Source organism: Mastomys coucha, unplaced genomic scaffold, assembly GCF_008632895.1.
Source record: "Mastomys coucha isolate ucsf_1 unplaced genomic scaffold, UCSF_Mcou_1 pScaffold22, whole genome shotgun sequence".
NCBI classification, from domain to species: Eukaryota; Metazoa; Chordata; class Mammalia; order Rodentia; family Muridae; genus Mastomys; species Mastomys coucha.
The window spans coordinates 201,180,615-201,206,209 of record NW_022196905.1 but is presented as its reverse complement, the minus strand read 5'-3'; the positions used below and the strand labels follow the sequence as shown (position 1 = coordinate 201,206,209).

The 25,595-nt window shown below is 42.8% G+C and overlaps 1 protein-coding gene and 2 long non-coding RNA genes across 9 annotated transcripts in view; 1 reads left to right on the top strand and 2 right to left on the bottom strand.

Annotated features, from left to right (window-relative positions):
• LOC116069357 overlaps positions 1–25,129 on the bottom strand; it is a 48,562-nt gene extending 23,433 nt beyond the window's left edge. Inside the window, exon 1 of one of the 3 annotated variants that reach the window (XR_004109996.1) lies at positions 24,727–25,129. This is a non-coding gene — a long non-coding RNA (uncharacterized LOC116069357). Of the gene's footprint in view, positions 1–10,707; positions 10,791–24,726 lie in introns of those variants that run through there. The other 2 variants (XR_004109995.1, XR_004109997.1) reach the window with 2 other exon arrangements.
• The window catches only part of Palld (palladin, cytoskeletal associated protein), a 393,911-nt gene that overhangs the window by 125,460 nt on the left and 242,856 nt on the right, over positions 1–25,595 (top strand). Inside the window, exon 1 of one of the 5 annotated variants that reach the window (XM_031339917.1) lies at positions 13,399–13,732. The exons of 3 other annotated variants lie outside the window; for them this stretch is intronic. The gene's annotated coding sequence lies outside the window, so the exon portion shown is untranslated. Of the gene's footprint in view, positions 1–13,398; positions 13,733–25,595 lie in introns of those variants that run through there. One more of the 5 variants, XM_031339918.1, reaches the window with a different exon arrangement.
• LOC116069356 overlaps positions 1–25,595 on the bottom strand; it is a 166,549-nt gene that overhangs the window by 70,350 nt on the left and 70,604 nt on the right. The window lies entirely within an intron of this gene.

Sequence of the window (25,595 nt, the reverse complement as noted above, 5' to 3'; positions counted from 1 at the left end):
AAAAAAAAAAAAAAAAAAAAAAAAAAACCTAGGAAATTTTACACAATGGACTCTAAATTCTAAAACTATAAGAAAATTCATGCGGAAGAGCATAGTTCACTGAATTAAAAGACTATTTTCTTGCATTAAATCCTTAATTACAAAGGAGAAGTAAGCTGTGTCTCAGTCAACCCCCACCCCCCAACTGTGGCTCTTAGGAATGAGAACTCTAAAAGTACAAAATATAATTTTTTTAGAATGTTTCCCAGGTAATTCTTGAGACCCTAAGTTCAGGTGTAACAACTTTCATGGGATGTTCAAAAACTTTCTCAAGTCCTTCAAACCAAAGTGCTCTGCAAAGTGGGAACACTTACAGAACCCCCTTATAAGGTTGCTATTATATACTATAGTATGTACAGTGTGGAGTCCATTATTAATAATTTCCCTCAGTAAATGACAGCTTTTGTAATTATTACTTCTGGAAATAAGAAGCATCAGAAAGTGTGATTGTAATGTTTTCTCCAGCTGCTCTGTTACCTGATTTTCTTCTGACTGTCTGGTAGGGGGCCGAGGAGGGAGGCTTATATGGCATTTTGAAATTCCTGCTATTGCTTTGCACAGAAATCAGAATCAAGGTTCTGTATTTTTCTTAAGGAATAAGTAAACACAATACAAATGAAGTTGTGCAAGGGAAAGGATGGGAAGTTGTGTGGTGGGGTGGATCGTTACAGTCCAAGAAACTCTGCTTGCTTTATTGCCCGGTGATCTCACGTAAGTATAGTCCAGGGGCTGGTTTCCTTGTCTGTAGAATGGGGATCTTACCGGCTGCAGCTGGGACAAGTGGCTGAAATGCGTTGTCTACAGGCTTTGGAAACAGTGAAGGATGGCGTGGTTCTTGGTACTTATTCAGACTCCACACTACATCCCTGCAGACAGCAGGAGATCTTCAAGCACTTCTGCTCTGTACCTATTACTTCCTACTTTTAGGAGACTCCAAGGACAGAAACTTACCAGTTACTCTCTTTCCAAGGTCACGAGGTACATTCTTTTATAGATAACAAGACACAAAAACACAACAAAGCATCTTGATTGTCTTTCAGTTTCAGACTTAGTCTCAACCCTTTCAGTGTACACAAAAATAGAGTATAGCAAGGCCAGTCTATTCAGATATTAGGAATAAATGTTAAATCCCTTCTAAATATAGTGGCTATGCATGGTATTGGGGGGGGGGGGTCAGCCACATTCCATTCCAGTTTGAAGCTCTTAGATGACATCAGAGGTCAAAAATGCCACCTGTCACCTCTGCAAAGCCCCAAGAATGAGTCTTGTCTTCCAAAGAAAATACTAGCCACAATGAATGTGTTTATTTATTCATGAGCTTCCTTTCCTGCTTAACCCATCGTTTGTGCCATCTGATAGGTTGTTCTAAATCCCACTGAGCATTTGTTTTCCAGTTAGATATTTTCCTTCATTCATGGACAGGTTTCCAGAAGGCAAGACTAGTCATCCTTTTATTCAACATCCAACAGACCTGAATGGTCAGTATGCTAGGAGCAGCTTTTAAGGATATAGATGTCCACCCAAAGCATATGGGCCTTTGTTTTTGAGCATCTACTATGTGCCAGATATATACAAGGCACTGAGCTATAGATATGGACATAATCCTATCCCCATCAGCAAAGGGAGCACATTACACAAAGAGACAAGGTGAAGAGTCATTAGGTGAAGAATCATAGTCTCAAAATGGAAGGAAACTGTCCAAGGGCACTGAAAAAAGGACAGAGATTTTAAGGATAGATATAAAGAGTTACAAAGAGCCTGAAAAGGAAAAGGGTTGCTCTGAATGAGGAGTTGAAAGAAACCCTGCTGGCTGACGGGAAGGGAGTTGGAGGGGTAAGCAGAGGACAAATCATACATGTCTTTCTTGTTTGATATTTCAATGACTCTAACGCTTAATCTAATTGCAACTGGCAGCCACTTAGTCATTTTAGAGTGGGACATGACCTAATCCAGTCTGTACATTAAGGTGCTGCTCTGGAGAAAACCAGTCAGGGGGCTTTTCTGCTGTCTGGGTTGTAAAGTCTAGTGGCTTAGGGAGGGCTGTTGTATCAGTGGAGATGGGATGAACTGTTCTTCACACTGTGTGGAGAATCTTTCATCAGAACCCCTGGAGATATCTGGCTCCTAACAGCCCAAGGATAAAACTGGTGGAGGAGGAGGAAGGGGTATTAGTTAGAAAGAACAACTTGCAAGAACTGGGTCTACTTCAAGTCTAGCCTTCTAGCCTCCTAAACCACCAAACTTAACTGTCACTAAACTTAATCTTAAACAGAACCATGATTCCCCATAATGAGAAACATGGTTCTCCTAACCGAAGACAGTAGACTATGTTGCTTAAGGCCTTTCCAGTAGGCGTGATGAAACTATGTAAATCCATCCACTCATGTTCTCAACCCAGAGCTCAAATGTTTAAGATCAGCACACAACGTGCTGACATGGACCAGAGCAAAGGAACCAAATGCCACAAACCACCCTGGCTCCATGCTAACAATGTAGTCAACAGACTTGATTAATGATATTTGTTTCATTTTTTGCTTTAATGGCATGTTACGGTTTGACTCCGGAATGTCCCCCTCAGGCTCATGTCTTGGTCCCCAGCCTTTGGCACTGTTTTGTGAGGCTGTGGAATCTTTAACAGGAGATGCATAGCTGATCAAAGGTCGGGGGTTGGGGGGGGAGGTGTGCTACTCTTTGCCATCTTTCCTCTATCCAGCTGCCCCCTCACCATGAAAGTGAAGATGGGGCAGTTTCAGTGGCTCCAAGATCTACCCCAACACACACACCTGCAGCATTACACCAGGACCCATGGAAAGGTTTTCCATTTCTTAGAACGAAATGCAAGTCTGCTTTCTTTACCAAGAGAAGTCCTCAGCAGATAAAACTAGACCATACTCTACAGAGAAAAGCATACAATAAATACAATCATAAGAAATTCAAAAGAAAATAATCCAACAAGCAATCAAATTCCAGCAGGCATCACTGGTACATCTCCTCTTGATACCATAGCCAAAAGGAACCAGAAACCAGAAGTTAGAAAAGCCATCAAGCTATCAGGCTATCAGGGGTGTTGAGGAAGCAAAAGGGACTAGCCAAGCATCTAAAACAACAAAGGCTACTGCTAAGGCCCTCACAAGGGTAGCACCTACACAAGGACTGTGCAACCTGTGAAGATCTGTTCCCAAGTTGGTAGAAAATGCTAAATTGGTAGATCAGATTTTCAATAAATATTCATCTGTAACAGTAGGCACTGACCTTTGAAGGTTATAGCCCAGCCTAGCTGGATCTACTCTCGACTTTCTGATCTGCCAGTATTTGAACAAGCCAGCCTAGAGAACCCTGTCGCACACCATTCCCACTATGATGGACCGTATCTATAACTATGAGGTAACCTAATACTTTCCTGTCTTACATTGTTTCTGACAGGTGTTTGTTAAAACAGTGAGAAAATAACTGAAATGTGATACGCTAAAAACAACAACACTATCCTTGGTGTGGGGAGGGGAATAGCTCTATACGCAAATGTGCTTGTCACACATGTTTGAGGACCAGGACTCATGTAAGCAGATGAGCATGTAGCTTGAGCATCTATAGCCTTAGAGCACCAATGAAGAAGGGGGAAATGAAGCTAGAAGTATCCCCAGAAGGTTATGAACCAGCTAGCCTGGTGTACACAATGGAAAAGAAATAGAGACCCTACCTATCTCAAAGAAAGGGGACAGCAAGTATGGATACCCAAAGTTGTCTTCTACTGTGTACCATAAAAGCTACATACCTGCATTCACACACACACACACACACACACACACACACACACACACACACAACACACACACACTGTCTGATAGTGAAAAGAAAAAACAAAACAAACAAAACCCAACTGGAAAGATGTTCTAATGATATTACTTGGTCAAAAAACTAAATAAAAATAATAGAATATAATGTTTTGCCATGCTGAGATCTCGGTCTCATGTGGAGGTTGGTTCAAGCAAGGCTTACTGAAGAACTTCTTGTGTCACAACTAGTTTGTGGCACTTTTTTGCACAGCCTATCACTTGCATATTTGTCAAGAGAAGATCCTAGCTTTGAAATTAAGACCTAAATGTGTGGATAGAACACTGTGTGCAAAAACTATGGGTGGGGTGGTAAGAACATGTGCTTTCCCTCACAACTCTTTTTAAATGAGGCAATAGAATATTCTAGAGTAGCAATTCTCAAAGTAGGCTTTCAAGTTTATGTATGAATTACTTTTCTCATTTCTGTGACAAAATACGTGGCAAAGCTATTTAAGGAAGCCAGGGCTTATTTTGCTCATAGTATCAGGGTACAGTCCATCATAGTGGGGAAGGCACAGCGGCAGGAATGTAAGGCAGCTGGTCACAGTACATAATCTATCTGAGAACAGAAAGAGAAATGAATGTTGGAGTGCCTCTCAACTTTCTCAGTTTTATCTGATTCAGAATCCTAGCCTATTGGATGTTGCTGCCCACATCCAAGTGGATCTTTCCTCCCCAGCTAAGCTTTTCTTGAAACATTCTCATAGTCACACCAGTAGGCATGTTTCCATGGGGAGCCGAAATCTTGACAACAGTCGAGATTAAACATCACAGACTGTTTTCATCAAAGATCTTAGAGTATTTGATCAAAGTACAGATCCCTTGACCCAGCCCTGGTCCTCTGGGTCTGTTCCGGAATACCAGGGAATTTCATATATGCCCATTTGATCCTGATGTGTGCAACCACAATTTCATACTAGCAGTTGCACACCCAATTCTTCAACTGCTTTAAGCCTATATGGTTTGCTTTCATTTTTCTTGTCCCTGGCCATTGATTACCCTCTAAAAAGTAAGTAGAGATTTCTGCCAGAGAACCTTGAAGGAGACAGGCTCAATAAACAGCCCAAGTGGCCTACATGAAATATTGTATGAAACAAAATCCTTTTAGGGTGTGCAGCTTGTTCCCGGTTGCCATGTCTTACAGATCTGAGGTTTACTTCTAGGGAGAGAGAGAATGTTGCCAACCTTTAGGTATGGATCTCTAGCTGAGAGCAAGGACCTCACCCAAGCAGGGGTGAGAAAAGAGGATGCTAAGCTCCCATTCTCAGCTGCTTTCTCCTTCTACCCCCAGCCCAGCCCAGCCTTGATAGTTGGTACTGAAAACTTTTGCAGTGTTTACTTACTTTATGCTATGTTGTTTATGGAAACATGCCTTTCTATCTGGAATTTGGGCCCAATTTTAGCAATTATGCAAAGACCATATTTCCATATTTCCTTGTTTTGATGTGTAAATCCCTCTCCCAAATGCTTAAGAATCCCATGACAAGCGGTGAAAGGAATTTTTACTACATGGCTCAATTGCCATTTACCAACCTCTCTCTTGGCAAGTGTGACCCCCAGGGTTCCATCACTCCATTAGGTGGCAGATGAACTGCTCAGGCTGTGAAGTCCAGTGACCTGTGACCCTCCCTTGCTTCCCAGAAGCTCCCTCCTAGATTTATGGAGGATGAGATGCTATGTAAATCTATCATGAACGTCCTGGGCCTCCAGGAAAGGGTGATGCTTCAGGTCTGGGAACACATGCTTCATCTGTTTGACTTATATGGGCACCCTAGGGTTTTTATTTGTGCCAAAAAGTGGAAGCCAAGCTTTCATTGTAAACAGATGGAGCTGCTAGCAAGGGAAGCAGAAAATTCTTGCCGCTACTCTACAGTACTGGAGACCCAAAGGAGATTCTGCTTCAAAAGTAAATGAACTAAACAAATAATGATAATGATTATGATGATATAGCAAAAACTCTCCCTGTCCCTCACCCCCACCGAGTCTAGGATTAGACAAACACACACATAAACACACATACAAACACACACACAAATACACACATACTTACACACACACACACACACACACACACACACTCTCACACAATCTGCTCTCCATTCTTTCTTTCCTTCCTTCCCTATCCTTTTCTGGATGCCAAATTCTACATTCCTTAAGTGACGAAACTATAAATAAAAAATGAACAAACTCAATCTCAAATCACGAGGGGGGCTTCTCTTTCCATGACTACAACATAGGCATTTGTCCATCATTTTGGGATTTTTTTTTTTTATGAACCCTTGAAGAATGTTCAGAATTCCAGTCTTTCCCAGACCCACTACCAGGCATGATTCAGATGTTGAGTTTCAAGACAACCTGAGGATTTCAATGTAGAAGAAAAATATGACCTGAAAGAAGCATCTCCATGTGAGATATTTCCATGTATTTTCCTGTTTTTCTCTTTTGTTTTGTTTTACTTCTTTCAGCCCAGCAAAAAAGACACATGGGAACTCCTCTTATGTTTCTTTTAACTGGAAGCAGCAGGAAGTTGATTATGATCTTCTAGTCTCTAGGCCACAGAGAGAGCTAGCGTTATTAGCTGTAATTTGGTCTATGCTTAAGTTTCTCCATCAAGTAGCATCCTGTTACATAACTACTCTGTGCTTCTGAATCTCAAAGCCACTGATACCAATCTCTTGATGGATCATACTCTGATGCCCTGACATGTTCTTTTTGCATAGTTGGAGGAAGGGGACACCGGAGGTTATGTAGACATCCCTGCCATGGGGCAGGACCACAGTCAGGCTATCCAAAGAGGTCTCTTTATTTTTGAAGTTTCTACAGAGAAGAGCTTCTGTGACCTCCTTAGATCAAGCATCCAGTGTTTCAGCAATGCTAGCATTTTCTGAGGAAAGCTGAGCTTGTTGTGTGTTTGCTCACTTATTTGATACACTGTCCTTTGAGCCTTAGAAAACATTTTTCTTCACATCAAGGCTTCTTTATAGTATAACAAAAAATTAAGTTCTTTGTCTATTCATACAAAGATAATGCAGAAACACATATTTTCAAGTTTCCCTCAGTCTACCCAGCTGTTCAGTGGGAACAGCTGTCCCCCAGACCAGCAGGATCAGAATGCTAGAAGGATCAGAGAGCTCAAATTAAATGTATCCTCATCAAAACAACCATTGCAAAGTTACATGTTGTTATTGTGGTATGTGTATGTGTGTGTGTTGTGCATGCTTATGTGTATGTGTGCACATGTGTGCACATGTACATATGTGTGCCTGGGTGGAGGCTAGAAGTTGATATTGAGCATATTCCTCAATTACTCTCCATTCAAGGGTCTCTAAATTTACCCAGAGCACACAAGCTCGCCTAGCTAGACAGCTTGTTCTGGGGATTACAGGTAGGCCTCCACACATGCCCAGAATTTACATGGGTACAGGGGATCCAAACTCTTGCCTTCACCTGGTACAGAAAGCAACTTGTCACCTACCCCTGGAAGTAGCTTTTAAACTTACTTTATTAGAAATTAGTAATTAGAAATCCTGAAAAAAAAATACCATAAATACATCAACTTTTTCTCGTGAGATAATATTTTAGGATTCATGTAAGCAAGCTGTATGCTAGGGCTTCAGAATGTACCAATAAACATTCTTCTCCATATAACTGCAGCTCTTATTCTGAAGAGCCAAAGCAGAAATCTGTGTCCACTTGTTGAATGGCAAGTAGAGAGAGAGAATGCTAGAGCAAAACAACGCAGAACACATCAGTGTAGAGGAAAAAAAGGTTTGCTGGACAAAGACACTGAAATAGAACAAGTTATGACTCTACCATCAAAAGAGGTAGGATGTAGGCCAGCTGAGAATTAGATGAAGAAGGGATGCCAAGCTCGATGGGAAAACCCAGAATGACGAGAAGCAAATGTCAATACACTTTCATTAAATAACACAGCAGTCACCTTGTAAAACCAAAATTACAGAAGAGATGAGAGGAAGCTTTCAGTCCATGATAAATCACTGAACTTTCAAGTTCATGCATATGACATAATAGAACAGTCGTTATTCAATTTATCCTACACAGCACTAGTTTTTAACTGACTAAGAAACATATACAGAATGGGCTATACCTTTAATCCACAAAAGGAAGAGATGGCAAAGTTTAAAGGATACATACATTATTTCTTTTCTCTTTCTGTCCTTATTTGATTTTATTTCCTTTGTGGCTCTGGAGTGTAGACCTAGGGCCTCTCCATGCTAAGATGCAGATCCTCTCCAATGCTCAACAAGCGTCCCACTACTGAGCTCAAGTTTGGATGAAATTTCATTCTTTGGTCACAATGCAGTAAAATAAGAATGATCAAAATTTCATTTGTGGGCCATTGAAATAGTTAAGCAGTTAAAAGCACTTGTACCACAAGGTCTGATGACCCAAGGTCAACACCCAGAACCCATGTGGCAGAAAGGGAGTTCTGACTCCCTGTCATTGTTCTTTGACCTCTATGTGTGGACCATGGCACATATACACACAATAAATGAGTAAGTAAATTTATAAACTAAACAAGGATGAAATATACACAGTTTTAGTCCGTGGTCTACTGCTCTGAAGAGATGCCATGACCACAGCAACTCATATAAAGGAAAACTGGCTTACAGTTCAGAGATTTAGACCATTGTCAGCATGTTGGGAAGTATAGTGGCATGCATGCAGACATGGTACTGGAGAAGGAGCTGAGAGTTCTACATCCACACTGGCAGGCAGTGGAAAGAGAGAGTGACAGTGGGCCTGGCTTGAGCATCTGAAACCTCAAAGCCCTCAAAAACTCAAAAACTCAAAAACGTCAATGACATTCAACAAGGCCACAACTACTCTAACAAGAACATACCTTGGAATAGTACCACTCCCTATGAGCCTATGGGACCATTTTCACTTAAACTGCCACAAATACTAAAATATGTCAATGTTAAAGACAAACATGAGTACTGGAGAGATAGCTTGGCATGTAAGGATCTTTGCACCCAAAATCTGATGGCATGAGGACCCAAGTTCCATTCCCAGAACCTACATAGTAGAAGTTCTTTGGTCTCCATACTAGAGCCCATATACCCAGGCGCCACACATGTAAAGGATTAATTAACTAATGAGTGCACAAGAATATAGACAAAGAAGGACATTCCTAGGATTTTTTAATGGATAAATTCAACTTTAGATGAGTTCTAAATTAGAGCCACCACAGGATACTGTCTGCCAACTCCAAAGACAACAGGCAAATGAGCCTCATAAAACAGAGTCCTGATCTCCTCAATAACATGCAGTTTTAAGAGATTGTAAAGAAAAAGTCAGACTCCAGCAGCATATGGCCATATGACGCATCACTAGGCCACTGCAGGGGAAGCTGAGTGGACGATAGGCATGTGAAAAGTTGCTCAGAGTCATTAAAAATCAGAAATGCAAATCAGAACTATCCTGAGACATCACTTTTCACCTATCAGATTGGCCAGAGCCCAGAAGTTTAATTGCTTACTCTGTTGGGAAGGCTACAATGCTCTTGAATACGGCTAGAATATTGCTAGCAGGAGTGGAAATTGGTTCCACCCTCTGAAGGGCAATTTGGCTGCATCTATCAAAATCCAAAATGGAAAATGTAGTAATCCCACTTGTGGCAATCAGTACCACTGATCTACTTGCACAAGTGTAAATACCATTCATGGGTGTCGAAAACATTGTCTAATGTTTGGAAACAACTCAGATGTCTATCATTGGGATCTTTATTAAATACATTGTACTGCATTTATATAAGTGAATATTCAACATTAAACATAAGCATGTTCTCTAGGCATTGTGTGTATGCACACACACATGCATGCACATGTGTAATGCCTCGCCTTCCTTAAGACTCTCCAATAGCTACCTAATGCTTTAAGAATAAAAGCCAAAGAAAGAGCTTCAAAGATAGCCTACCAGGTAAAATGCTTGCCACTCGACCATGAGGTCCAGAATTCGGACCCTAGCATGCATGAATGTAAGGCAGGGGGAAATGACAGCCAGCCTGTAATCAAAGGGCTCTAGAGTTAGATACCGAAACTCCAGTACGAAGTGGCTAGACTAGCTAGCTGATCCCTGAGCTCTGAGTTCCGGTGAGAACTCAGCTTCGATATATAAGGTAGCGAACAATTGAAAGACTGAAGACATCAACCTCTGAACATATACGTACATGCTGGCTTACTGCATCCGTATTCACTGGCCAAAAACTAAAAGAAAAAAGGTCAACTCTTCTTACACAGTTCCTAGACAGTCCAGATGGCTCACTGCCTGTCCTACTTCTGGTGGCATTCTGCCTCAAGCCCCCTCTCTGCCGTCCCTCACATGCATTCCACATGCTACACTCAGGCCTCTGCAGCAGCTGGCTCCCACTTCACCGTTCATCCCAAAGCTCACCTTCATCAAGTCTTTGTTCAAATGTCACTTTCTCAGCCAAAGACCCTAACCATGTCACCCTATACCATCACCCCCACATCTCTAGTCTTCCTCATGACCTTGCTATACTCTTCTCAGCTGTTCCTATCATGCTTCGATATAACATATCATTTTCTTACGTATGTTTCTGCTGGCTACTTTAATGTCAACTTGACACAGGCTAGAATCATTGGAGGGATGGGAACCTCAATTGAAAAAAAAAAAAAAAAAACCTCCATAAGATTTGACTGTAGGCAAACCTGTAGGGCATTTTGTTAATCAGTGGCTAAGGGAAGAAGGGCCTAGACCATTGTGGGAGATCCCAGCCCTGAGCCAGTGTGCCTGGGTTCTATAAGAAAGCAGGCTGAGAAAACCATGAGAACAAACCAGTAAGCATCACCTCTCCATGGCCTCTACATCAGCTCTTGCCTTCAGGTTCTTGCTGTGGTTGAGCTCCTGCCTGGCTTCTGATGATGAGCAGTGCTATGGAAGTATAAGCTGAATAAACCCTTTCCTCCCCAAGTTGCTTTGGTCATGGTGTTTCATCATAGCAGAGAACACTGAGACAATTGTTTTGGGTCAGCTTTATGCCTCTCTCCTAGTTACAGATGCCATGGTGGGAGGGGGAGCCAATTTCAAGCATATAATAATTTACCTAAAGGAAAGAGTAGCTACAGTCCTGCATATATTATTTTTTAAAAAGAGAGAGAGAAAGCAGAATGTACTTCTGGTATCCATGTACTTAAAGAAATCTGGAAGCCTACAGGAAAAATTAATACCACCATTGTTCTGTGGAAGGATGTAGATAAGAATGTAGTGCATTTGTGGTAATTTAAATTATGTGAATTGGGGGAGGGGAGGCAACAGGGGTTTGTTCTTGTTTTTTGTTTTTCTTTTTTCTTTTTGGAGGGGAAACTGGAAAAGGAGAAATCATATGACATGTAAATAAAGACAATATCTAATAATAAATAAATAAATAAATTATGTGAATTATTGCTTATTCCAATATTAATTCTTTTTAGTCTTTTGAGACAGGGTCCCTCTGTAGTTCTGGTGGTCCTAGAACTCACTAGTTGAACAGGCTGCTTTGAACTCACAGAGATCTTCCTGCCTCTGCCTCCTAGGATTAACAGTGTGCTCTACCATACCCTGCTATCCGTTTCTTCCTTTCTTCCTTTCCTTCCTTCTTTCTTTCTTTCTTTCTTTCTTTTTTCTTCTTTTTTTTGTAAGAAGAAGCTGATGTCATGATTCCCAGACAAAAATTTTAACAGTAGTGAGGAGAGCTCAGGAATTTGCATTTTCAACAAGCTCACCACCCTTCTAGCCAGTCCTGGGTGTGCCATGGGCCACACACTGAGCCATTAGTCACACTCCCTCTCCTGATGTAGGGAACTGTGGAATGTGTAGCAGTAGCAAGGTTCCCATCTGGAGTTTAAGCAGATGGCTGATTATAGAGATAAAAGGCAGAGCTTCCATGAACATTGGGCACCTAAGAGCTGTACCCACAGGGTAGCGCCTTAGATACAGGAAATGGGGAACAACAGATTCCATCCAACCTTTGTTCTCACCCACACTCATACAAAAGGTCCCCATCTCTGACTGCAACTGCATTTCCAAAGTCTAAAATGTTCACCTTTTCAGCAAGCATGGACCCCTGGGCTGCTGGAGTTTCTCTGCTTAGGGTGACCACGTGCCAAGTCCCTTTTGTTTTTGCCTAGGCCTTTCATCATCAAATTGCCATTCTGATTAGCAGAAGAAAGAGGCTTCTACCCACCCCCTCCTGGAGCTGAGGAAGAAGCCAGAGAAACTCCAGAGTTCCCAGATTCCCTTGCTACCTTTTGGAGGAACAACAGCTACTCAGTAACCCAGGAAATAGAGCTCAGGTATAGAGACAAAGTAAAAAGATACACAAGAAGGGACTGAACTTGCCAAGCTCAGAATATCTTCCAATTGAAAAGCAACCTCGACCTTATGAACTTGACAAGGATTCCCAAAGGAAGGAGAATTTTTAATAAGGGAAAAAAGCCCCAATATTTCATGAGCCATCACTTCCTTTGGATAATAAATGCGAACTGGAGATGGACCACACTCTCACCACGTGTTTGCTTCCAAACATGTCTCTTGCTATCTCTGGTTGGACCTCTCAGGATGCCTCTATTTTTGGAGCACATGTTCTGATAAGGTTTCTAATTGACTTCAAGAACCTGTCATGCCTTTGACATTTTATGGACTCTGCTTGAGTTAATAGTTTTATTGGTCCCTCGTGAGTTTCTTCTTCAAATTTCTAAATCCAATCCTGGATGTCTGTGTCTCAGGCAGGCTAATTCTGGAATGGGAAGATTCGAAACGCAGTATGTGGTGAGGTCAGCTCCTCCAGTGTGTTAAGTCCAGTCTGCCAGGGAGATGATGACTGGCGAGCAGGAGGGTTTTCTTAAGTGGTTGGTGTGGGTTTTCCTATTGTTTCTCAGTTATATCCATCCTTGTAGTGCCTGAGTCACTGTGACATGATGCAGTGAGGAAGAACTGCAGGAGAAGCCAGCCAGGGAACTTACTCTCAGTGAATCGCAGCTTGGATGCTGAGGAAAAGTCTTGATTAATGGCAGACTTGTTCAAAAAAAAAGAACAAAGACCAGTTTTATTCTCCGAATTCTCTTTCCTAAGGTTTCCCTGTGTGACATGGGGACTAATGTATAGACTTGCAAGAAAGATTTCATTTAGACAGAGGGACACTCACGGGGTCGCGGAAAGACACCCTCTCATGGAATATAAGGGAGGTGAAGATGGGAGTTCCTGTTGCCTAGTTACCAAGGCCCAGGTGTGCAGAGAGACTCTGCCTTTGTGAAATGAGTAGAGGTGTCTAGGAAAGGCTTCATGCTGAAGCTGACCTGGTTGGTGGCTTACTTTGGAATTTGCTTGTGGCTGGGACTACCTTGTCACTTCAGGGGTGCGTGATTGTGATTCACCCACCCAGGTCAAACAAAAGCCTTCGGACGTGTAAGCAGGGCAGGAGAGAGGGGCGTTATTTCTGGACATTAGCAACATTCCTGCCCAGGACACACCCTCGCCCTCTCCCCCTCCCCAGCAGCCCCAGATCCTTTTCTACCTCTCTCCCTCTCTCTCTCTCTCTCTTCCTCTCGCTCACTCGCGCACACTCGGCGCACACGCGCCCCTCTGCAGACGCGGTGCACTCGCGCGCGCGGCTGCAGTCCAGCTGCCTGGCTCCGGTGGTGGCGGGACCCGGACCCACGACCTCCTCTCCACCGCAGGCTGCCGGGAGCCCCGCGCTAGGCGGCTCCGCTGCCTGTGCATTCTCCCGCACCCGCGATCTCAAGCCCTCAAGTCGCACTCGGACAACAGGCAGGATCCGAAAGAGCCCAGAAGAGCTTCTTCGGCGGGGCGTGCAGAGCGTATTTGGTGCCCAGTTGGTAAGTGGCCGCGTTCTACAGATACAGAGCTCGCGGCGCACGGCCCTCCGGAGGCGCGGGCAGAGGGTTCTATTCTGCCAGACTTCTCCCTTGTTAGAGCTATGTGGGGGAGGGGAGAAGGGCGTGAGGTTACATCTCTGCCCTCTTTGTCCACCCCCACCCCCATTTTTAAAAAATGCTACTTTCTTCCTCTGCACACCCCTGGAGCACGTTGGGTTGGATTTTCGTCTAATTTATCATCCGCTCCATCCCTGGCTGAACTAGAAGGAAACTTTGACAACGCAAGCCCCTTCTGACAGCCTGAGCTACTCAGCGAGCTGAATGAGTTCTAGCTGGAAACACTTTATCTCAGGGAAAGTTTGAGGTTGCTTTTTTTTTCTCTCTCTCTCTCTTGAAAAATCTGGGCGGTTTTCACCCTTCCCCCTCACCCCCACCCCACCGCTGTCCTTCAGTCTCCTAAAAGTTGTTTGTTTTCTTGGGTCTCACTCGATTGCAGTCCTTTGTCTAGCAAAATCTAAAGCTACTTTCTCTGCTCCCTTTCTCTCTTGGAAGCCCTTTGGACTGAGTCCCTCTCTCATTAGTTAGCATGCAGTTGGCTGTGGTTCTAGGGAACAAGTGGCCGGCAGAATACAATAGGGAAGAATACATTCCTGATGACTCTTCTACCATGGAAAGACTGAGAACAGAAAAGCTGGCCTTCCCCCATTCCCATTACTCGTTATGTTTTACAAGTATTGGGGCTGGAGGGGGGGCGTATTCTGGAAAAGATCGCTTCTAGAAGCAACCAGCATTTCTTTTAGGGAAATGCAGATTTCCACAATCTACTTCCATCAAAAGCCCAGATAAAGAGCCTGGCACCTGACAAGCCAGATGGGTTTCTGAATTCACCTCGGCTAGTGGTAGGCTACTGATAAAGGGCAAGAATGGAGTGTGGTGCCCAAGAGGACCATCTGAGAAAGAAACTGTTCTCCTAAGTATGTATGTATGTATGTGTGTGTGTATATATATATATATACACACACACATACATACATACATATATACATATATATATACATATATATATATATATGTATATATATATATATTCTTATGATTGACAGAATCAGGATACTGGAATGTAGCTTGCCATCCTAGCGAGGCTCATTGAATTCCTAACCACAGGATGAAAACAGACTTTCAGTAACCCTTTTTAACACTTCCAAGTAGAGCTCACCGAAATGTGTGTTTATTTCTGTTGCTGATCAATCCATGGGAAATCTCTGCTGAACCCAGCAATTAAATAAATAAATTTTAAAAAAGTCCTAGTTTGTAACTGCCAGAATAATGGCTAAAGAATTATTTTCAGTAACCCAGAATCTTGCCTTTCTCCCTGCCATTGTTTTAAAGTTTACAGAAAGATATGACCAGCATGCATTTGGGCTGCCCCTCCACACGCACACCAGCTGAAATGAGCAGTTATCCCTAGGGTATCTGATGAAAAGATTGTTGCCACACGCACGACCAGAATGTAAAATAATATGTCTCAAAGAAGGTTATAACTAGTAGACACACACGTCTCTAGTTGCTGTGCTTCTTTTGTCCTGGTCCCTTAAAAAACAGGACCTACTTTGAGCATTACTCAGTGTTTACGTTTGCAGCTTGTTTGTTTGTTTCATAATTTTTCGGGGTCCTCTGCCCCTGGCACTACAAATCTGCCCTGACTAGAGTCAGCAGTGATGATTCTGTTAGGGCTAAAATTAGAAAGTTCTAAGGCCATTTAGGCATGCCCTTCTTGTCCCCTAGAAGTTCTGCAGAGCCTCCTTGAAAACACTCACTTTAGCAACTGCTGTAAAATGATAGCTAGGTACGCTAAAATAGCACTTTTATTTGGAACATGTTTCCCCCTCAAGCCTTAATCATACTTTGCCAGTGTATGTTAAACTTTGTTTCCCAGAAGTGCCTACAGGCTGGATCGCTCACTCATGCATTCACCATCCCTTCAAAGACTGTATACTTAACTCTTTGAAGAGCTCCAATAAATAAATAAATAAATAAATAAATAAATAAATAAATGCAAACAAAAGATCCAGTTGCACTTGTAGCACCCAAGGCTGGCTCCTCTGGTGTGACAGCAGATGGCAGTCGCAAGAGTTGTGTTTGTGTCTGGGACAGCTTAGCTAGGTGTCTCTTAAATTAATCATGAATTGAATAATTGATTTCTCACACTTTGGGCTGCTCTTAACTCCTCAGTTATACATTTAAAGACAAGTTACTACAAAACTCTGGGTCCCTTAGAATTCCTGTTAAGGGTAATGGAGTGTTTTTACAGTTCGGTCCACTTTACTCCTCTCATACTCAGTGAAACACCTGGACATATAACTTCAGGCTCTCCTGGCTGTCCCATCCCAGAACAGTCTCAGTGGATGACCTCCCCATTCGCTGGTCAGCCCTGAAGCTGGCGGTGCTGATGGACACAATGAGTCTCTGTAAATGTAATTAAACCTGCCTCTGCCAGTCTGCCTGTGGTATTTGTGAATGTTTTCATAAGGAAAACTGTTCTTGGGCTCCATCAGCCTTCTGTGGTTTGTGTCTTATTGCGGTGCTGTTCTGCAACCCTTGCAGTTTTGTATGTGTGCCTGTGTGTGTGTGTGTGTGTGTGTGTGTGTGTGTGTGTTTCTGGAATGATTGCGCTATGATGTCATGTGCTATCTCGGTGTGGAACTTTCAAGGCTCTTGCTAGGGTCCATGCGCCTGTGGGGGGGTTAGGGGGGAGGTGGGGTGGAAGCTCCCTTAGAGCTCACTTGGTAGCGACTGACTCCCCGACTCCCCGTCTGCTCCAGCACATTCCATTGCCTGGAGACCAAAGCCACCAAATGATTTGCGGTCAGAGTGATTTGAGGCTGGTTAGAGATGATTTAAAAGGAAGGTTATGGGCACATGAAGTGTAGGGTAAAAAAATATATTTTACTACTTTGGAGACCACATGGCTCCAACTTCAACTTCTTTTTAACATGGAAATTGTTGACTGAACTGGCTCACAATGGCCCCTCCCCCACCCCCAATTTTTCTTTTCTTTCTTTATGGCTTATGGCAAAAGGCAATATTCCCTATTTATTGTAAGCTTGACCTTCCCCATATTTCTGGAAATTGTGAAACCTTTTCATGCTCAAGAAAACAGGGGAATGTGGATCTGATGGCTGCACTCTTTGACTCATTGTTGAAGAAGCAGTCCTACTCTTCCCAATAAATGGAAGAATAAATCTCCAATAGTAATCCTGGAAGAGAATCAGTTACACAAGAAGCAAAGGCCAGGCTGAACAGAAGGTCACAGAATGTCTTTGTGGAGGTACATGTTACTTGATAAGTGGAAGAAATGATTTGGGTCAACCTCCTGAGGATTCCATATACCCTGTGATTAATAATGGAGCCAAAGGAAACATATAATCTTTGCTAACTCACAAATAATGGTGAATGAGCTCAGAGACCAGTGACCTCTTCTCATTAGTGGTCTTTGGAAACACATAACCCTTGGGCCCATGTTTCATTTGTGAGATCAATCTACCACCCCTTTCTCAGCAGACTACCACAGATGGGTACAGTCAACCAGCTATCACCACCCAACAACTTCCCAAATCTCTCTCCAGCATGGACATCTATGATTACTTAACTCTGCGGCTTGCATCCATCCTGTTTTAATCCAAAGTATGTGCTATAACCTGGTAGTCCACTAAATGCTGATCAAAAGGCAACTCTCAAGTTCCAGCTTGATATTATGAATCTGGTTGAAGAAGTGAAGCTACATAGAAAGCTCGCTTGTGAACACGACCCCGTCGTCTGCTGCCCGCCGTGAGCTTGGCATCTGAGAGCCATCACTATAAGATAATGGAAGGCTGCTTGAGACGTCTCTAACAAGTCACAAGAGATGCTGCTCTGAGGTCTGTGTAAGCCAATCTGGAGTCCCACAGGTAGAGCCTATGTGCATCAGACAGTTTGAAAGAAAGCATTGTGGAGATTAGAATAATGGGGTGGCTTGTGGGAAAATCTATTTTTTTTAATTTTTATGTTATGTACATTGGTGTTTTACATGTATGCGTGAGTGAGTCAGATCCCCTGGAACAGGAGTTACAGACAGTTAAAGCTGCTATGTAGATGCTGGGAATTGAACTCAGGTCCTCTTGAAGAGCAGCCTGTGCTCTTAACCACTGAGTCATCTCTCTACCTCCGTGGGAACTCTTAAAACCACAGAATTGGGAAGAAAAAAGTTGAGGGGACATACTGGATGATGAAAATCAAGTGACGCTGGAACTGAAGATGCTGGTTTTGTTTGCTACCAAGTAACCTTGGAGAATTACATTAAAATTTTAACATATGGGGCAGGTTTGAACTATGTTTTATCCTGTTCTTAGATGTAGTGTCCTGAAGCTGACACTAGAACACAAACAGAGAAGTGGTGTTATTGCCATTGTACTATTGTGGAAACTGGAGTGAGATACAGGGGTTGTTGATGTTTTCAAGGTCACACAGCAAGTTGGTGTTGGTATTTGGTCTCAAACTCAGACCTTTGTAAACGTCGAATCCCATATTCTTTCCACTGTAGCAGGCAGCCCCCACAACTCTGAACCTCGCTCTCCTCATTTGCAAAAATAAGACATTTGGCTCAGAATACCAGTAGACCAGTCCAAGTTAAAATTCTGTGTCTGATGAATCACTGGCTGGAAAGGATTTTAAGAAATCACTTAGTCATATTCCTCACTTCCAGCAGGCCTCTGTTGACTATTTTGAAAGGAAAAATAAAGCCCTTTTTCCTACAACCAAGTGCAGAAAGGAGCCTGGCCCAAGTGAGTTCCTGAACACAGAGCACAGTGAGGAATGACAAAAAGTGACACATCAGTGCTCAGTGGGAACTCTGGGCTCTCGGGGAACTCTGAACTCTCTGAAGTTTGGGTCTTGCCTTAATAGAAGTGAACATCAAGGGGCTAAGGGTGTGGCTCTGTTGATATTAAAGTTAGGTGGTTTTATACCAACCCCCAGCCCTGTACTCCCAGAAATAAGACTCAGACTCAAACTGTATTTACAAATATCTTGGCCATATAGCTAGGCTCTTCTCTGACTAGCTCATGACTTAAAATAACCCATTTATTCTAATCTACATTCTGCTACATGACTGGTTACCTGTGCTCAAGCACCAGTCTGAACTCAGTCACTTCTTCCCAGCTGAATCTGTCACACTGGGCACTATCCCAGAATCCCTTCTGCCTCCAGGATGTTCCATCTCTTGTTTCCTGCCTAAGCCATAGGCCATTAGCTTTATTATTGACAGGTGCCACATCCTCACACACGCAAGATATTCTCTCTACAAGTTGGTAGAATGTTTCCCAAACTTTCTCAAAGCCCTAGATTCAATAGCTGGCACTGCATAAACCAGGCATACCTATAGTCTGAGCACTTAGGAAGTGGAGGATAACAGATCAGAAATTCAAGGGCATCCTTAGTTATATAGAGAATTCAAGGCAAGTCTTGGCTACATAAGACCCTATCTTAAATAATAACAATAGTAATAGTAATAACTAACACATTGTAAAGATCTAAAGTAAAAGAATCACTAACACACCTTACTGGGTAGGAAGGAATTGCAAGACAGGGAGAGTTAGGAGCTTTACAGTTACTAAAGGCTCCTGGAAGAAATGGTGATTGAAAAAGCAACGGGAACGTTTCTGTTTAAAGAGATACAGCCCTCTTTATCTGGTGGGAGGGGCAGGCAGTACTCTGTGCTCCACTTGTTCTTGGTTGATTTGTACTGATAGAGGTGGTGCAGAGAGAATATGAAGGGACTTCACTTTAATCTGCTGCCTCTGAGCACAGGAGCTGAGAACTTTAAAATGTCTTCCTTGTCTCCCAACACTGTTCTCAGTAGCCAGAACCGCCTGTTAGAGTCCACCCACCATGTTAGAAAATGACCAGCAACCAGAGTTAATCTTATCTTGCTTATCTATCTTAGCTATAATCTTCAAAACATTAATCATTTGTCTATCTTCTTCTTGTTCCATTTCCAAGAAATGAATGTTATGAGCAGGAAAATGACTTTGGGGACAGATGTAAGTAACTATTATGACTCTCTGACTTGCTTAGGTGAGCAGTATGTACCCTAAGCCTAAACTGCTCACCTGTGAAATGGGCTAACTATGCTCACATTAATGTTTGATATTCCTTAGAAATTAGCCCTGGAATAATGGTCAATGGGCTACCTAAAAATTAGTTTGCATTATTAGGAAGAGTCCAGGTTCAGGCCATTTCTTAAAGCTATAAGGTCATTGATAATCTCTTCTTGTTTTATTTGGGTTTGGGGATTCCATTCCCAACCCAAATGGAAAACAACTGTCTAGCTTCAATGCTCAGTGCTTTCAGACCTTTAGGACTATGAAGAAGTGAATGCCTTTTCCTACAGGAATAGTGCCTCTGACACTTTTGGTTACAGGTGACAGTCCCTGGAGTGATCTCCTCATCTGTTTTACGTCTGGACCATATCATAGGGGCTGCTTAGTCCATTAACTAAGGTCTGCTTTCATTAACATCTGCTCAGTCCTTTAACTAAGGCATCATCTCAGTCAGTCTCGGCCTGGTTAGGTTGCTATGACAAAAATGTCCCGGACTGGATGGCAAAAGAAATTTATCACTCACAGCTGAGGTTGGGAACTCCATGACCAAGATTCAGGAAGACCTGATGTTGAGTGACAACCTGGTCTCCTGCTCATAAGTTGGTGTTTCTCATTATAGTTGCACATAGAGGAAGGACTAAAGAGATTCCTTGGCCTTCTTTCATAAGGGCGCTAATCTGAAGAGCTCCTTCTTCCTAGTAGTCATCTTGGCGGTAAGACTTTCAACATGTGAGTTCTGCATCCATACCAACATTCATACCTGGAGTATCCTGGAATGCCCCTACAGTCCCTCCTTTCCCAGTCCTCATTCCTAGGTGGCTTCCTGGTATCCCTCATCCTCTATTTCTGCTTCCCACACCCCTGTCTCTGGAATGGCCTGCAATCTCTCTCACCCTTCTCTCAAAGACAGATGCTCCTCCCTAAGACCTTGTAGCTCTCTCCAGTTTGGCCTTCTCATGACATCAGCCCATCAAACAGGTGTCATAGCATGGCATATTCTAATCAATGCCCAAATCTCTCAACACATACATTTCTTACTTTCTTTGCAGTGGCCAGAACACTTTAGCATGTTAACCCACAACCATTGAACTGTTCTCCCATATCACAGAGTATGAATCTACATAATCATGAGAGGACATGGAATTCATCTGGTCAGTTATATTTATTTTACACATGAGAAAACTGGAATTACAGAAAAGCTGACTGCCTAGTCCAAAACTACAACTCTGCCCTAGACCTGGGGACAGCTTCTGAATTCACCTACTAATGCTTTTCATGATCTTCATATTCTAGTCTGATGTTGATCCTGTTAGAGTTTGCCTCTAGAATGTCCATTACAGACTGAATTTTGAGGGCTTGGTCCCCAGCATGTGGCACTATTTTGAAGACTCCAAGAACCTTTAGGATGTGAGGCCTACCTGGCAGAAGTAGATCCCTAGAAGTGTCCTTTTGAATGTTTTATCTACTCCTGGTCACAGCCCCAAGCCATTTATTTCATGGTTTACCATCTTCTGAGCAGCCAACTTTGTTCTACTACCACAGAAGGAATTGAGCTGCTCTGCTCTTCCCTCCCCAGTGTGATGAACTGAAACCATGAGTCAAAAGAAATCTTTCCTCTCATTAGTTGTTTCTCTCAGGTATTTTGCTTCAACCATGCAAAAGTAATGATGCAACTTATTTGATCAGCATTTGGAAAAGTCCTTCTCTCTCTCTCTCTCTCTCTCTCTCTCTCTCTCTCTCTCTCTCTCTCTCTCTCTTCACATGAGCAACTTCAGAGGACAGATTTTCATGAGAAAGACTTTGTTTTGCTTCACATGAAACCCTCCTGCTGGACTTACACATCTCTTTTTTCCTCAAGAGCATCTGGTGATTGTCAGTGTTAGGTCTTAGAATGGAAGAGTCAAGTCCCAGTAGCTTTCCTCTCTTTAGGTTAAATAACCCCAGCTCCTTTTGCTTTCCCAGAGTGGTTCTTCTCCAGGATGTTCGTCATCTTTATTTCTATCTGTTGAACTAAGTCCAAGGACTCTATGCTTCTCAAAGTGTGAAGTCCAGCCCTGGACAAAGAAGGCCCATAAAGGTATATTAGAGTGACAAGGCCCTCAGTTCCTTCAAGCTGCTTCAGTCGGTGCAGCCAACACTCTCCACCATGTTTGAAGAACTGGCTGGACCTCACAGGCTCATTTTCAGCTTATTATCCTCGTTTGGTGAGACGTTGCCTATGGGTTTGTGATAATGATCATTTCCTCCAGGATCATCCAGAACTCTTCCTACTGAGCTGTTTTTTCCTTTGTCTCTTGCTCTTCTCTAATTCATCAACTCATTGGGGACTCTAATCGTGGTTCTTTTATTTCTTCATTCTTAGCACCAGCTACTGTTCCACACAGCATATCCACTTACCCCTAATGAAAGCAGACCCCAAATACTTCCAGTCCCTCACAGCTCTTCTCCCTCATGGATCCAGCAAGTTGGTCCATCTCCCACCACCGAGTACTCCAGTTAACTATCAAATGATGTTAGAAATTCTGATTGGAATAATAGATCACCAAAGAGCCATGTAGGAAATTCATAGTTAGAGGCTATAACATAGGTAAGTTTAAAATCACGGATGGTCTGTCTTAGAAGTTTACAAGATTCCACTTTGGCCCAAAAACGTGATCATTACAAACACTTGGATCATTTTAAATGGTATTTACCTTCATTATCTTCAACAATTCTTACACAGAAATTCACTGACCCCAGGTTTGAGGTGAAGAGTTCAAGGCTCAATGAAATAAAGTGATTCCCAAGACTACACAGGGACAGTACACTAGGGTGCTATCATTACATGCCTCATGGTGCCTGTGTGACAGTTGTTTAAAGTCTTAGAACGTTAAAAAACAATTACCACCACCCCAATCCCAGTACCTAACAAGTAGTGTGCTTATCAAAATTTCAGATTCTAGGACCAAGGCTTCAAGACAAACTAATTTACTAGCCTGAGTGGAACTCTGAAATATACAGTTTATTTTATTCTATTTTTATTTTTGCAAAAGTAATGAATGCAGATTCTTTAACCAGCCTTTAGAGAGTTGCCTTTTTGCTTTTCACTTGAGCCCAGGTTGGCCTCTAAGTTTCTATGTGGTGAAAGATGACCTTGAACTTCTAATCCTCCTGCTTCCATTTCCAGAGTGATAGGTGCATTATAGGAATGTACTACCACGATAGGATTATGTAGTATTGTGGACCAGACCCAATGTTTCATACATTTTAGGCAAGCGCTGTTCCAAGCAAGCTTACTTATCCCAGCCTGGATCTACATTTTTATCAAGTTATTTAGAAGGTCTAGAAGAAGAGCCAGTAGACATACTTAAGGACCCCTTTTCCAGATCAGACCCACTAAATACAAGAGAGTTGACTTTGTATATTACAGTCGAGCAGAAAACAAGTCCCATAATCCAAACAGTTATGATGGCTTCCCCAGCTCCCCTGCATCCACAGCTGTGGCTCTCAGAGCCAGCCACCTCTCCTTTTCTGAGTCAAATATGCTTTTGGCTCCTTCGGATTTGTCTTTTTCTATTTGCGTGTGTGGTGGTGCATGTGTTCATGTACACATGTTTTCAGGCACAGGTGTACCTGAGAGAGAGAGAGAGAGAGAAAGAGAGAGAGAGAGAGAGAGAGAGAGAGAGAGAGAGAGAGGAGTATGCATGCATATGAAAACTAGAGGTGGGTGTTAGAATCACTGCCAGTGTTCTTCATTGAGTTAGCTTCCCTCAGACAACCTGGAGCTCACCAAAATGGCTAGTGTTGCTAGCCAGATTGCTCTAGAGATTCCCCCATCTCTACCTTCCTATCTTGAAATTACAAGTGATTTGCTCAGGGTACCCAGCATTTATGTAGCATCTGGAGATCTAGACTCTGGTCAACATGCTTGCATGGCAAGTGTCTAAAGTGCTGGCAGACCTAACTCTTGAGTTTTACCAACTTTTCAGTTTTCTGCCTTGGCGTCCCATTTTGGTTGTAGATAAATGACCCTTGATTCTGTCCTCCTCTGCAGCTCCCAATTAGGATACATTTTCAACAGTGCCTTAGAGAAGACCTGATCCTGAATGCTGAGACAGTCTGGTGGCTTTGAGAAGTCTTGCACTGGTGTCCCTTTAATTGCACACACACCCTCTCCTAGTCAGGCTTCCACTGTTGCGATTAAATGCTGTCCTAGTAAGGGTTAACATGGCTGTGATGAACACGGTCCTACTCAGGATAACTATGCCATATGGAAACACCACGGCCAAAGCAAGCTGTGGAGGAAAGGGCTTACTTTCCTTACACTTCCACTACACTACACTACACTATTCAGCACCAAAGGACAGGAATCCAAACATGCCAGGAACCTGACGGCAGGAATTGATGCAGAGGTCATGGAGGAGCACTGCTAACTAGCTTGCTCCTCGTGGATTACTCAGCCTGCTTTCTTATAGAACTCAGGACCGCCAGCCCAGGGATGATCCCTCAGTGAGCTGGACCCTCCCATATAGATCACTAATTAAGAAAATGTCCTATAGGCAATCTTATGGAGGCATTTTCTCAATTGAGGCTCCCTTATTCACAGATGATTCTAGCCTGGATCACGTTGACATAAAACCAGCCAGCACACCAACCTTAGCATCACTTACAATGTGTGCTGAAGAAAACTTGATAGCCAGTCCCTCAATCCACTTAGCTAAGATGAAAACACATTTTTCTTTACAATGCAGGTGTTTTCATATACTAAAGGAAGCCTGGGCTGTAGGCATACTTAGGTACCTGCTTCAGTACCAGAGACTGTACTGACTTCTTCCCACAAGCTGTGCTTTCTTATCTCCTTACTGGTACAGTACATACCTAAGATGGTTTTCTGTGATGCTCTTAAGGCACCTAGAAATGAGTGCTCCATGAATTATAAATACCGACAGAAATCCACTATCGGCCAGAGAAAGTTGGGTCATCCAGGTACAACAAGGAAGATGTGTTAGGCCAGATTCATTTAGCAGTGTTTCACCGAAAAGCAGGTTAAGTCTGGAAGAAAAGAAATTATCTGAGCTCAAAACTACCAGCATGGTTGGAAATTTACATGGAAACACATTTGAACTCCCCGTTTGTGTTGACAGGCTCCATCATTGCTCCCTTTTGCATTCCTTTTCCAAGTGTGGGGCGTCTTTTTACAGCATACTTGACGCTTCCTGTTCTTCATCCGAAACATCTAGATTGTGGTTGTTGGACAGGAAACAAAAATAAACTTTGACGGCAAATACCACGGCCAAGTGTTTCCCTCTCACCTTGGTCTCTGTTATCTTGTGACACCCGGAAAAGAAATTTCCAAGCATAAGTGTCCTGAGAGGCTGTCAGACGTGTGTGTGCCTCGTTGTCCTTTTAGCAGATGTGAGAGCTTTTGGAGAAGAAAACAAAGTGCTGGAGACTAGAGAGAAAGGGGTGTTTTGAGCCCCCATGCAGATTAGCCTCAGAACCTTAGAGTAATGTTAATTTACAAAACTTTAAGGTGTGTGTATGTGTGCGTGCAAGTGATTTTATTTTGTCTTTTTGTTGTTGTTATTGTTTTTAAAGAAACTTACCTATTATGTTGTAACTTGAAGGGCTATAGAACAATACTAATGTTAAATGACTTATTGGAAGATCTCAGGTCATGACGGGGAGATTCTATACCCTATTTGTAATTAGGTCAAGTTGCACGAAAAGAAACAAAGAGGCTGGCT